The following is a 14,780-nucleotide window of genomic DNA, read 5'->3' on the forward strand; positions in this document are numbered from 1 at the left end:
ATTGTTCCCCTCACATCTTTTAGGTTTTTTCCCCCTCTCCATTCCACAGCTTGCAAGATCTGACCTGGGATGGAACCCGCGTCCCCTCCAGTGAACAGGTGGAGTCCTAACCACTGGACGCCAGGGAATTCCCCCTCCCATATTCTTTAAAGAATAAAACTTTACAGATGCTGCTAGCTTTCCCCTGTAGTCAGTGCCTCTGCCCTTTTCTCCAAGACTACTTGCCACCCTCTCCACTTCCCAGGTAACATCACAAAGTGGCCATGTTTCTTCCAGGCCATGTATATTTTTTTTAAGATTTATTATTTTTGGCTGCTCTGGGTCTTCTGGCTGTCATGTACCTGGGCTTTCTCTAGTTGCCACAAGTGGGGGCTATTCTTTCCTTGCCCTGCCGGGCTGCCCATTCCAATGGCTTATCTTCTTGTGGGGCACAGGCTTTAGGCGTGGGGGCTTCAGTAATTGCAGTGCACAGAGTTCATTTTCTCCAGGGCCTGTGGGATCTTCCTGAACCAGGGATGAAACCCATGTCCCCTGCATTGGCAGGTGGATTCTTAACCACTCGACCACCAGGGGAGCCCTCTTATACTTTTAATACAAAGAAATTTATTAACGTTGTTTGTGGCTTTTTAAATTTACACTTAAAAAACAAATCCTTCTGTATTTCCCCCTAAGCAGCATCATATTTTTGCAGGTATCCAGCAGAATACATACAGGTCTAGCTGACGGTAAAGTGTCTGCCTGCAATGCAGGAGACCTGGGTTCGATTCCTGGGTCAGGAAGATCCCCTGGAGAAGGAAATGGCAATGCACTCCAGCACTCTTGCCTAGAAAGTCCCATGGACGGAGGAGCCTGATAGGCTACAGTCCATGGGGTGGAAAAGAGTCAGACACGACTGAGCGACTTCACTTCACTTTCACCACTCCACTCAATGGGAATGAATTTGAGCAAACTCCAGGAGATAGTGGAGGACAGAGGAGCCTGATGTGCTGCAGTCCATAGGGTTGCAAACAGTCTGACACGACTTAGCAATTGAACAACAACCACCACGCCACCATTATTTCATTTCCCTGTTCTCCTGTTGTTGAACGGATGGGTAGTTTTCAATCTGCTCTGCTGTCAGCATAGCTGCCGTGTTCCTGCCCCATGCCTTTGGCATCTTGAGGGCAGGATTTTCAGGGTATGTCCGTGGGAGTGAACTGCTGGGTCAAAGGGAGTTCCCGTGTTCACTTTTACTCAATATTGCCAAACTGAGCTCTCAAGTGATCGTACCAGTTTACATACCAGCGGCGGTTGAGGATTTTTGTTTTCCCACACCCTCACAAATTTACATTATCAGACTTTGAAGTTTTTGCAATTTGATGTGGCAGTTGTCTCCTGTGTACATCCCAGATGTACAGATGTTCAGGCTCAGGAGCCTCTGCCTCACTCTTCCTCGCTTTTTTCCATCTCAGCTGGCATATTACCTCTTCCTACAAGAAGTCCTCTCTGATCTCCCTTAGTTGACTGGGGTATCTCCCAGGCCACGCCTTCTACAGCACTTTGTGCTTCCCCATCATAGCCCTGGGAACTGGGGGGTGTCTGCCTGATCTCCAGGCAGGGATCAGGTTTGCAGGGCCATTGAGCAGACTGCGAGGACCCTGCAAGTGCTACCGAGAGCACTCCTGGAAGGTTCATTCCTCTCCAAAGTGCCCCCTTTGGAAGGGCAGTAGTTAACTTATTGGTGGCATCTGGGTCACCAGCATGTGGACACAGCAGCCAGGAACCAACCACCTGGCTCCCTGATGGCATCAACTTGCACCTTGTTCTTTCAATGCTGTGCCTAGAGTTGGTGTGTGCCAATTACAGAATGAGTGGTTGGCATTTCATGCGACCCCATGGACTGCAGCACACCAAGCTCTTCTATCCTCCACTATCTCCTGGAGTTTGCTCAAATTCATGTCCATTGAGTCGGTGATAATAATAATAACTAGTGTCTACTGAATGCCAACTTTGCTAGGCACTGTTCTAAGCTCTTTATGCGACTTAACTCACTGAATCCTCATAGAGAGGGGAACTCCTCCTGTCCCCAGTTTCACATATGGGGAAACAGACACAGAAAAAATGAAGTGACGTACAGACTCATAGCTTATAAGCAGTAAACAAAGATGTGAATCCAGACCTCTTTTCACCTAGGAAAAGGGCCCCTTTCTCCCTTAAGTGTTTCTGAGATGTCAACTTCTTTTTAACCAGAACAGTTCTGCTTTTGCATCAGCAAAAACTAATGAGACTTTTTAAAAGACCTGAGAGACTGACCTGAGTCACAGTATTTGAGGTGTATAGCCCCACCCATGACCTGAGGCAAGGGTGCAGTTGGAGGGTACTTAGGGTTGGGGTGAGTGGAGAGGGTGGAACTGCCTTAGGCTTTTGGGGTGGGGAGGCACCTGGGCAGGCCCTGAGAGACACACCCTCAGCCGTTTCCGGGTTCCGGGCCCCAGGGTAGGAGGGGGCACCAGGTGTACGGGGCAGGTGAGTCAAGGGAGGGCCCTCTGCTAGGCACCAGGCAGGAGCGGGGATTTCTGCTTCCGGGAAGGGAAGCTCTGGGGCCACCAGTGGAGCCCCAGTGGGCACAGGGGGAACTTACTAAAGCCCAGCACCAGAAGGTCCTTGCCTAGTCTCCCTCCTTCCACCTCCATGGGCCTGGGCCTTGCAGCAGGAGGGGCGGTATCTGCAAGTTCTGCAGACGGTGCCTGACTTGGGGTATCCCTGGCGGGTGGCATCAGCTTCTATGGCTGACAGGATCAGACCAGCTCCCATGCATCTGCCCTTGGCAGAGCCCAGTTCTACATTCTGAGGCATGAATTCCTGGGCACTGGGTGGGCATGGTTGAGTGCTTGTGTGTCCTCAGGGCTTATGCACAATACTGAAGTGTCTGTGTGTATATGTGTGTGTTGCAGGAGATACCTCCATGCTCAGTGGCTTCAGTCGTGTCTGACTCTTTGCAACCCAATGGACTGTAATCCATCAGGCTCCTCTGTCGATGGGATTCTCCAGGCAAGAATATTGGAGTGGGTTGCCATGCTTTGCTCCAAGGGATCTTCCCACCCAGAGATTGAATCTGTGTCTCCTGCATTGCAAGCAGATTCTTTACCCACTGAGCTACCTGGCAAGTCCTGTTGGGGGAGGTATCTACATCTACAAAGACTATGGGGGAATTCCCCTGGCAGTCCACTTCACTTCTTGTTGGCTCAGACGGTAAAGAATCTGCCTGCAATGCAAGAGACCTGGGTTTGATCCCTGGGTCAGAAAGATCCTCTGGCGAAGGAAATGGCAACCCACTCCAGTATTCTTGCCTGGAGAAGTCCATGGACAGAGCAGCCTGGCAGACTACAGCCCATGGGGTTGCAAAGAGTTGGACACGACTGAGCGATTAACACCTTCTTTCCAGTGTTTAGGACTCCACGCTTTCACTGCCAAGGACGCAGGTTCAACCCTTGTTCAGGGAATTAAGATCCCTCAAGCCACCCGGTGCAGCCAAATAAATAAATAAATACAATTTAAAAGGCTTTGGGGGACTTCCCTGGTGGTCCAGCAGTTAAGACTCCATGCTCCCAAGGCAGGGGGCCCAGTTTCAATCAGGGAAGTAGGTCCCACGAGCCACCACAACTGAGAGTTCACATGCCCGACTAAAAGATCCTGCATGCTGCAGCTAAAGATGCCATGTGCCTCAACTGAGACCTGGTGCAGCCAAATTAAAAAAAAAAAAAGACTTTAGGAGTGGTGGGAGGCAGTATGGGGCCTTTGAACTGGTGAAGGTGGTGCTGGTCGGGCATGTACCCTGCGGGGAATCAGTGCCTGGGGAAGCTGGCTTGTGGATTTGCATTGGATTGTTTTCTGTAAGATGTGGGCACTGTGGGAGCTGTGTGTCAGCATCTTGATGTGAGCAATATTGATCTGGGTGTAAGTGTCTATTGTGTTTGGTGAATGTGTGTTGCACTGTAGGGTGTGTGTCTGGGTTGTGCTGTTGAGGGTGCTGTTGTAGTGTGTTGCTTTGATGTGGTTCTGTTAGGCGTGACAATTGGGTGTTTCAGTGTGTTGCCTCCTTGGTCTCCGTGTGTTTACTGATGTGTTGGTTGTACAGATTTGGGTTTTGGTTGTGTGCTCTGAGGCCAGCGTGCGAATTGTTCTTATCACGTGGTACTGTGTTATGCATTTGGCAGGTTGCTCTGTTGGTTGTGTGTTGAGGTGTTGTTGTCAATGTGTCAGTCATGGTGTCAGTTTGCACACATGTGCTGTGTTTGTCATATGTCATTCAGTGTGTGTTAGCAGTGTACTTGTCAGCTCTGCAGGTTTGGCCTGTGCTAAGTGACCTAAGTGGGAGGTCCCTGGGACCTGATTCTGCCCCTCCCTTCGGTCCTAAGGCTCCAGAGCAGCAGTGGTCCTTTGTCAGGCCACAGGAAGGCCCCACCTCACTCCTCAACTGCAGGGGACCCAGGGAGGTGCCCAGACTGAAAGGCTCCAGCCGCCTGTTCATTGTTCTGGGGCCTCTTTGGAAAACAGGATGAAAAGCAAAAGGTGGACTCAAGCCTGGACCCCTGTCCTCTCCAACATGACCCAGGAGTCCAGCACAAAACCTCTAGGATGGAGGGGTGGCAACAGGCCTCATTTTATAGATGTGGAAACTGAGGTCCAGAGTGGGACCGGGACCTGGCAGAGGCTTCCACAGCTATTAAGGACAGATAGCTCGAAGTCCCCACACCCTCATGCACCCATCCACAGCCTCCTGCTGGTTTGAAGGGTTGAAAACTTGAGGACCCTGGAAAGACACAAAGCTGTGTTCTGGCTCCCATTTCTGAATGCTTTCCAACTGACATGTCATAACCTTGTAGACTAAGTTCAACTTTTGTCTCCATTTTGCACACATGGTAACTGAGGACTGTAAGGTAACCATTCATTTGACAGATATTACTCTAAATATTACGCTATTCTAAGTACTATGCTGTGTGACCTTGAGCAAGTCGCTTGCCCTCTCTGGGTTAGGCCCTGTGCTCAGCTCTAGGGACACAGCAGTGACTGAAGGAGCTCACAGCCTGGAAAGGGTGTGGAGAAGATGGACAATTACCAAGAAAAGAATGATCATTTCAGATGGTAATAAGTTCTATGAATGATGAAGACCGGGTGAACAGGAAAGAAAGTGAATAGCCCAGGGAGGTTTTAAGAAGGTCTCTCAAGAGGAGACTTCTGACCTGAGACTTGACGAACGAGCAGTCTTATAAAGATCTAGATGGGCCTTCAAGTGAGAGGGAAGAGCAAAGGCAAAGGCCCTGAGGCAGGACCACACTAGGTAGTAAAGGAGGCCCTGGGGCTGGTGAGACAAAGGGAGGGGCAAGAGATGCGTTGGTGGGGCTGGTGGTGCTGTCAGGGGCTGCAGGCCAGGAGGAGCTTGGATTCTCTTCTCAGCATGATGGGCAGAGAGAAGTGTGGGCTGAGCACACGGTTCTGGGGGTAGAGTGTGCAGGGGACGGTTGTAGTCTCCCATTACGGGGGGGCGGGGACAACCAGAGCCAAAGGTCTCTCCCCCGCAGCTCCGGCAGCCCCAGCCCAGAGGCGCCGGCCTGGCGGCTGGAAGACTGTGCTGCGGGCACATCTGGGGAACAGCTGCCGGGCCAGGGCCAGAGCAGGTCACGTGGCCCAGGCAGGCCCGCCCTGGAGCCTACAAGGCCAAGACTCCTGGGAGGGGCAGTGGGGAATGTGCCGGACTTGTACACAAATCCCTGAGGAGTTACCCTGCAGTGTAGACACGCAGGCAGTGTAGACACACACGCACACAAGTCCCTCAGTCCCTCACAGCCACTCTTTTAGGAACCAGACCACTTAGGTTCAATGCCACATCCCAGCTGTGTGATCCAAAGCACTCAACTTCTCTGGGCCCCAGTGACCTCAGCTATAAAGGGGACATAGTATTACCACCTAAATCATGAGTTGTTTTTCTCTCATCAACAAATACTCAGTGAGTGCCTCCTGTGTGCCAGGCACTGCGCTCTGCTTTGGGTTGCAGCAGTGACAGTGACAGCTGTGGTCCCTGCCCTCCTGAGCTCCCTCTCTCAGGTTAAACTTGGAACCAGTCCTCACCCAGAGTGAGCACTTAAGAAATGGGAGCCATTTGCCTTGAGCCCTGGAACCCAGAGGAAGGATAGTAAAGGCACAAAAGGAGCCGTGGTGACAGAGACATAATAACAAAAGATCTCGCCATTCATCACTTCCTGGAATAGCTTGTTTCATTCTCATAATCGCTCCACAGAGACAAGGGTTAGATCCAGTTTACACTTGGGGAAACTGAGGCACAGTTTATCAATGGAAGAGCCAAGATTTGAAGGTGTGAAGGGCTGGGCCCGTCTCCTCTCTGGGCCCCAGTATGCCCATCTGTGAAATGGAGTACTATATTCACACAGCTGCTGCCAGTCCCAGAGAGCAGCTGTGAAACTCAGAGGTGTGTGTAAAGGCTTTCTGAGGGACTAGTGACAGACTTTATTTTGGGGGGCTCCAAAAGCACTGCAGATCATGACTGCAGCCATGAAATCAAAAGACACTTGCTCTTTGGAAGAAAAGCCATGATCAACCTAGACAGCATATTAAAAAGCAGAGACACTACTTTGCCAACGAAAGTCCATCTAGTCTAATCTATGGTTTTTCCAGTAGTCATGTATGGATATGAGAGTTGGACCATAAAGAAAGCCTGCTGCTGCTGCTGCTGCTAAGTCGCTTTAGTCATGTCCAACTCTGTGTGACTCTATAGACGGCAGCCCACCAGACTCCGCCATCCCTGGGATTCTCCAGGCAAAAACACTGGAGTGGGTTGCCATTTCCTTCTCCAATGCATGAAAGTGAAAAGTGAAAATGAAGTCTCTCAGTCGTGTCCGACTCTTAGTGACCCCATGGACTGCAGCCTACTAGGCTCCTCCATCCATGGGATTTTCCAGGCAAGAGTACTGGAGTGGGGTGCCATTGCCTTCTCTGAAAGAAAGCCTAGCACTGAAGAATTGATGCTTTTGAACTGTGGTTCTGGAGAAAACTCTTGAGAGTCTCTTGGACTGCAAGGAGATCAAACCAGTCAATCTTAAAGGAAATCAGTCCTGAATATTCATTGGAAGGACTGTTGTTGAAGCTGAAGCTCCAATACTTTGGCCACTTGATGCTAAGAACTGACTTATTTGAAAAGACCCCAATTCTGGGAAAGATTGAAGTCAGGAGGAGAAGGGGATGACAGAGGATGAGATGGTTGGATGGCATCATTGACTTGATGGACATGAGTTTGAGCAAGCTTCAGTAATTGGTGATAGACAGGGAAGCCTGGCGTGCTGCAGTCCATGGAGTCTCAAAGAGTGAGACACACGGAGCAACTGAAATGAACTGAAGGACTAGTAGCGGAACCCTGGGGTGGGACTGTTGGGGGGTCATTTAATGAGTCCTCCAAGCTTTCTGGCCAAAAGAGTGGTCTGGGTCTGTTTTCCTGAGCTGGCTTGGTAGTGGGGTTGGGAGGCAAATACTCCCTTAATTCACACTACCAAGGAGAGGGACAAAAAAATGCCCATTTGGCAAAAATATAAACAAGCAGTCTTTATTCCAACTCCTTGTCAGACCTTAAAAATGCTGGAGATAAAAACCAAAGTCTGGAAGTACTGAAAATTTTCTGGAGTGAAATGAAGCCAGATTTTTTTGCCCCCACAGGCCTAGGTGTGTGTATAGGGAAGTGTCATTATTTCAACTGGCAAGTCTGAAGGGAGCACAGTGAAGGGGACATTTCGGGGGATCTGAAAGCCCATCTTCCAGAGTTCACTAAAAACTGCTGGGAGCTAGGACTTCCTTGGCGGTCCAGCAGTTAAGATTCCATGCTTCTAATGCAGGAGGCATGGGTTCAATCCCTGGTCAGGGAACTAAGATCCCACATGCCCTTTAGCATGGCCAAAACATTAAAAAATAAAAATAAAAAAATTGGGAGCATAATTGCAGCCAAACAGTTCCGAAGGCCAGGCCTAGACTTGAAAATATGCTATTACTGTCTACTGTATAGTAAGCATCTGCTCTGTACCAAGACCACAGTAGGAGCTTTGCAAAGCTTAATCTCAGTGAGTCCTAGAAATAGCCTAAGGAGTTAGGAACTTCTATCATTTTGCCAATGAGGAAGCAAAGGCTCAGAGAGGTGAAATGTCTTGGTCCGGGTCACACAGTATAACAAGGTTTTAAATCTTAAACTGCTGGACCCCAAGCCCTAGCCCTTTACACTATTCTGTAGCCAACTGTCTCTCCTCAAGTGATCAGACCTTTACAGGCCCCTTACACGTCTTCATTCAGGCCTTATCTCCTTGTGCTTTTCCCTCATAAAGTGCCTAGAGGATAAGTCACCTCCTTTAGGAAGCCTCCCTGATTTCCTCCAAAATAGGACTCATCCTTTCTTTGTGTAGCTAATGCACATAGCAGGCAATTTGCATAATATAGTCTCCATACAGCTAACACAGAACCTGGCAGGAGGAGGACGCTCGTGAATGTGAGGTACACTTAACTACTGGGAGTCCTAATGGTCTCTTGACTTTCTCTCCTCTGTTTGTCTGCAAAGGATCTTTGAGATTCTACCTCGTCCTAATCAGCAGTCAGGTCAGAGGGAGATATACTAAACATTTGGAGTTGGCTTTTTTCTTACATAAAGTAGTACATGAATACACTTCTGTTTAAAAATATATTCAAGGGAACTTCCCCAGTGATCCAGTGGTTTAGAATCCACCTTCCAATGCAGGGGATGTGGGTTCAATCCCTGGTCAAGGAACTAAGGTCCTATATGCCATGAGGCAACTAAGCCCACATGCCACAAGGAAGACCCAACCCAGCCAAAAAAAATCATATATGTGAAAGTGATAGTCACTTAGTCATGTCCAACTCTTTGCAACCCTGTGGACTGTAGGCTGACAGGCTCTCTGTCCATGGAATTCTCCAGGCAAGAAGACTGAAGTGGGTTAGCATTTCCTTCTCCAGGGGATCTTCCCGACCCAGGGATCCGACCTGGGTCTCTCACATTTCAGGCAGTTTCTTTACCATCTGTGCCCCCAGGGAAGCCAATATAAGACATACCTGGTATAATGGATACATAGACCTAAAGCTATAAAACTTCTGGGAAAACAAAAGAGAAAAGCTTTGTGATCTTCGATTAGGCAGAGATTTTTAAAAAAATAGACAAAAATGCATGACTCATATAATTAAAAATTGATAAATTGAACATCAAATTTAAAACTTCTGCTCTTCCAAAAACATTATTAAGAGGATAGAAAAACCTTGACACACACTGGAGAAAACATTCATAAATCATTTATCTGACAAACAATCTGTGTTCAAAATTTATGAAGAAGTCTCAAAAGTCTACAATATGAAAACAACCAACCAAATTAAAAGAAATGGACAAAAATGAAAGGGTGGCATGAGGGAGCCTTATGATGGAACTGCTCTGTGTATTCACTCTGGTGATGGTCACACAAGTCTACACATGTAATAAAAATGCACAGAACTAAATACACACACATTAGTGCATGTTCAGTCCAGTCGCTCAGTCATGTTCGACTCTTTGCGACCCCATGGACTGCAGCACGCCAGGCTTCCCTGTCCACCACCAACTCTCAGAGCTTACTCAAATTCATGTCCATTGAGTCAGTGATGCCATCCAACAATCTCATCCTCTATCATCCCTTTCTCCTCTGGCCTTTAATATTTTCATCAGGGTCTTTTCAGATAAGTCAGTTCTTTGCATCAGGTGGCCAAAGTATTGGAGTTTCAGCTTCAGCATCAGTCTTTCCAATGAATATTCAGGACTGACTGGTTCAAGGGACTCTCAAGAGTCTTCTCGAGCACCACAGTTCAAAAGCATCAATTTTTCAGTGCTAGGCTTTCTTTATGGTCCAACTCTCACATCCATACATGACTACTGGAAAAACCATAGCTTTGACTAGATGGACTTTTGTTGGCAAAGTGAAGACTCTTGAGAGTCCCATGGACTGCAAGGAGATCCAACCAGTCCATTCTAAAGGAGATCAGTCCTGAGTGTTCTTTGAAAGGAATGATGCTAAAGCCGAAACTCCAGTACTTTGGCCACCTCATGTGAAGAGTTGACTCATTGGAAAAGACTCTGATTCTGGGAAGGATTGGGGGCAGGAGGAAAAGGGGACGACAGAGGATGAGATGGCTGGATGGCATCACCGACTCGATGGACGTGAGTTTGAGTGAACTCCGGGAGTTGGTGATGGTCAGGGAGGCCTGGCGTGCTGCAATTCATGGGGTCGAAAAGAGTCGGACATGACTGAGCAACTGAACTGAACTGAATGTCTCCGCTTTTAATATGCTATCTAGGTTGGTCATAGTGTTTCTTCCAAGGAGCAAGCATCTTTTAATTTCATGGCCGCAGCACATGTAAATCAGGTAAAATCTGAATCTCACCAGAAATAAGGTGAAATCTTGTTGTGATATTGTACTGTAGGTAGGCAAGTTTCCCATTAGGGAAACTGGGTAAAGGATATAAGGTGTCTCTGTTATTTCTTACAATTGCATGTGAATCTACATTTACCTAAAAATAATTTATATGAGCAAAAGAAATGAATATCTTCATCAAAGGAGATATATGGGTAGCATATAGGCATATGAAAAGATGCTCAATATCTTTAGTCATTAGGAAAATACAAATTAATACCACAGTGAAACACCACAGTTCATCTTTTGGAATGGCTTTTAGCTTTTATTAACCATTCTCATGGACAAGCATACAACTGTTAGAGAAGATGTGGAGGAAAATGAATGGAATGGGATACTGATGGGAATATAAAATGATGCAACCACTATGGAGTTTAGCAGTATCTTTGCTTTTCTTTTTTTGGCTACAAGGCTTGCAGGATCTTAGTTCCTGGACCAGGGACTGAATTCATGCCCTCAGCAGTAAAACTGCAGAGTCCTAACACTGGACTGCCAAGGAATTCCCAGCAGCTTCTTATGAAATTAAATAAATATCTACTATGTAACCCATTAATTTCACTACTAAGTGTCTACCTAGAAGAAATGAAAGCATAGATTCATAGAAATACATGTATATAAGAGTTCATTGCCACTTTATTTGTACTAACCAAAAACTGTAAACAGGGACCTCCCTGATGGTCCAGTGGTTAAGAATCCGCCTTGCAATGCAGGGGGCACAGGTTGGACCCCTGGTTAGGGAACTAAGATCCCACATGCTTCAGAGCAACTGAAGAGCAACTGAGCAACAGAGCAACTAGGCCAGCAGCTCCCCACAGGGACTGAACCCTCGCACAATTAGAGTCCACAACCGCATTAATACAAGAAAAATCCATCGAAGATTCCTGCCTGCCGCAACTAAGACTAGAAGCAGCCAAACCCCCCAAATTGTAAACAACTCAAATGCTCATCAACAGGGGAGTATTTGGTATATCCACAGCCTACTTACTACTCAGCAATAAGAAGCAATAAACATTCTCAGAGTAATTATGCCAAGTTAAAGAAACTGGGCTGAAAACACTTTAAGAAATTAGAGTATATACTGTGTACATTATATACTGTACTTGGGTATATAAAATTTAGAAAATGCAAACTGATCTATAGAGTGCTTGGGCACTGAGTGGAAGAGGCAGGAGGGAGGGATTTCAAGCGGCAGATTAAAACTTTTAGGGGGGATGAAGCATATAATTTTCCTAAATGTGGTGATGATGCATGGGTTTATGTGTATGTCAGACTTTATCAGATTGGATACTTTAAATATTTGCAGTTTGGGTATGTCAGTTATACTTCAACACCACTGTTTTAGGGAATTTCTTGAAGGTCCAGTGGTCAAGACTGGCGCTTTCACTGCCAAGGCTGCAGGATCAAGCCCTGGTTGGGGAACTAAGACCCACAAACCGAGTGCTACACCACAAACAAACAACAAGCAAAAAACATTTTTTTTAAAATTTTATTCAAAAAAGGATGAAATATCTCTGTGAAGGTTACAGTGAAATTTTGACTTCATATTGCTTCCCTTCCCTTCCCTTCTCAGGTAATCTTAATAATTTAGTGTCTACCTTAGTATATATTTTTTTAACTTTCTTATTTTTTTAATTGAGGTGGATTGAGTGAAATGCATAGAAGTATATAATTTAACGTATTTTGACTAACACATACACTGTGTAACCTATACCTGTAACCGGCATGACATGGACCATTTCCATTCCTCTAGAAAGATTCCCTAAATTCCTGGCATCTCTCACTTTCCACTCCCAGAGGCAACCACCGTTCTGATTTCTTTCCTCTAGATTAACTGTGCCAATTCCATTCTATTCTTCATGTAAAAGAAATCACACAATGTTGTGTTTGAATTTTTTTTCTATAGCATAATTTTCTCTCTTGTTCTAAATTCATTTCCAGATCCTCATGTACTTGGGATCAGTAAGAGGTCCTGCCTTGACCCTTGGTCTAAAACTTGCTTTCTCCACCAACAGTAAGATCTAGAAATGTCTCAGACATTTCTAGATGCTTCCCACCTGCTGCACAGCCAGGTCACTGCTTTGATGTCTCATTCATAATTTGTATCATGTTGATGGACATTTACATTGTTTCAGCTTCCCCCCTTGCAAGTAGCACCTCAGTGAAACATGTTCAACAGACATCCTTTGTGCCCCTGTGTGTAGGTTTCTCTGGAATTGATTCCAGCAAGTGGAATTGCTGGATCAATTAATAAACACTGCTGCTAAGTCACTTCAGTCGTGTCTGACTCTGTGCGACCCCATAGACGGCAGCCCACCAGGCTCCCCCATCCCTGGGATTCTCCAGGCAAGAACACTGGAATGGGCTGCCATTTCCTTCTCCAATGCATGAAAGTGAAAAGTGAAAGTGAAGTCGCTCGGTTGTGTCCGACCCTCATCGACCTCATGGACTGCAGCCTTTCAGGCTCCTCCACCCATGGGATTTTCCAGGCAAGAGTACTGGAGTGGGGTGCCATTGCCTTCTACTAGGTAATGAATAAATTCTTTGCAGCCAAAGATGGAGAAGCTCTATACAGTCAGCAAAAACAAGACCAGGAGCTGACTGTGGCTCAGATCATGAACTCCTTATTGCCAAATTCAGACTTAAATTGAAGAAAGTAGGGAAAACCACTAAACCGGTATGACCTAAATCAAATCCCTCATGATTATACAGTAGAAGTGAGAAATAGATTTAAGGGACTAGATCTGATAGACAGAGTGCCTGATGAACTATGGATGGAGGTTCATGACGTTGTACAGGAGACAGGGATCAAGACCATCCCCATGGAAAAGAAATGCAAAAAAAGCAAAATGGCTGTGTGAGGAGGCCTTACAAATAGCTGTGAAAAGAAGGGAAGCAAAAAGCAAAGGAGAAAAGGAAAGATATAAGAATCTGAATGCAGAGTTCCAAAGAATAACAAGGAGAGATAAGAAAGCCTCCCTCAGAGATCAATGCAAAGAAATAGAGGAAAACAACAGAATGGGAAAGACTAGAGATCTCTTCAAGAAAATCAGAGATACCAAGGGAACATTTCATGCAAAGATGGGCTCGATAAAGGACAGAAACGGTATGGATCTAACAGAAGCAGAAGATATTAAGAAGAGGTAGCAAGAATACACAGAAGAACTGTACAAAACAGATCTTCATGGCCCAGATAATCAAGATGGTGTGATCACTCACATAGAGCCAGACATCCTGGAATGTGAAGTCAAGTGGGCCTTAGAAAGCATAACCACGAACAAAGCTAGTGGAGGTGATGGAATTCCAGTTGAGCTATTTCAAATCCCGAAAGATGATGCTGTGAAAGTGCTGCACCCAATATACCAGCAAATTTGGAAAACTCAGCAGTGGCCACAGTACTGGAAAAGGTCGGTTTTCATTCCAATCCCAAATAAAGGCAATGCCAAAGAATGCTCAAACTACTGCACAATTGCACTCATCTCACACGCTAGTAAAGTAATGCTCAAAATTCTCCAAGCCAGGCATCAGCAATACATGAACCGTGAACTTCCAGGTGTTCAAGCTGGTTTTAGAAAAGGCAGAGGAACCAGAGATCAAATTGCCAGCATCCGCTGGATCATGGAAAAAGCAAGAGAGTTCCAGAAAAACATCTATTTCTGCTTTATTGACTATGCCAAAGCTTTTGACTGTGTGGATCACAATAAACTGTGGAAAATTCTGAAAGAGATAGAAATACCAGCCCACCTGACCTGCCTCTTGAGAAACCTATATGCAGGTCAGGAAGCAATAGTTAGAACTTGACATGGAACAACAGACTAGTTCCAAATAGGAAAAGGAGTACGTCAAGGCTGTATATTGTCACCCCGCTTATTTAACTTATATGCAGAGTACATCATGAGAAACGCTGGGCTGGAAGAAGCACAAGCTAGAATCAAGATTTCTGGGAGAAGTGTCAATAACCTCAGATATGCAGATGACACCACCCTTATGGCAGAAAGTGAAGAGGAACTAAAAAGCCTCTTGATGAAAGTGAAAGAGGAGAGTGAAAAGGTTGGCTTAAAGCTCAACATTCAGAAAACGAAGATCATGGCATCTGGTCCCATCACTTCATGATAGATGGGGAAACAGTGGAAACAGTGTCAGACTTTATGTTGGGGGGCTCCAAAATCACTGCAGATGGTGATTGCAGCCATGAAATTAAAAGATGCCTTACTCCTTGGAAGGAAAGTTATGACCAACCTAGACAGCATATTAAAAAGCAGAGACATTACTTTGCCAACAGAAGTCCGTCTAGTCAAGGC

This window comes from Bos mutus, chromosome 13 (assembly GCF_027580195.1).
Source record: "Bos mutus isolate GX-2022 chromosome 13, NWIPB_WYAK_1.1, whole genome shotgun sequence".
Classification (NCBI taxonomy): domain Eukaryota; kingdom Metazoa; phylum Chordata; class Mammalia; order Artiodactyla; family Bovidae; genus Bos; species Bos mutus.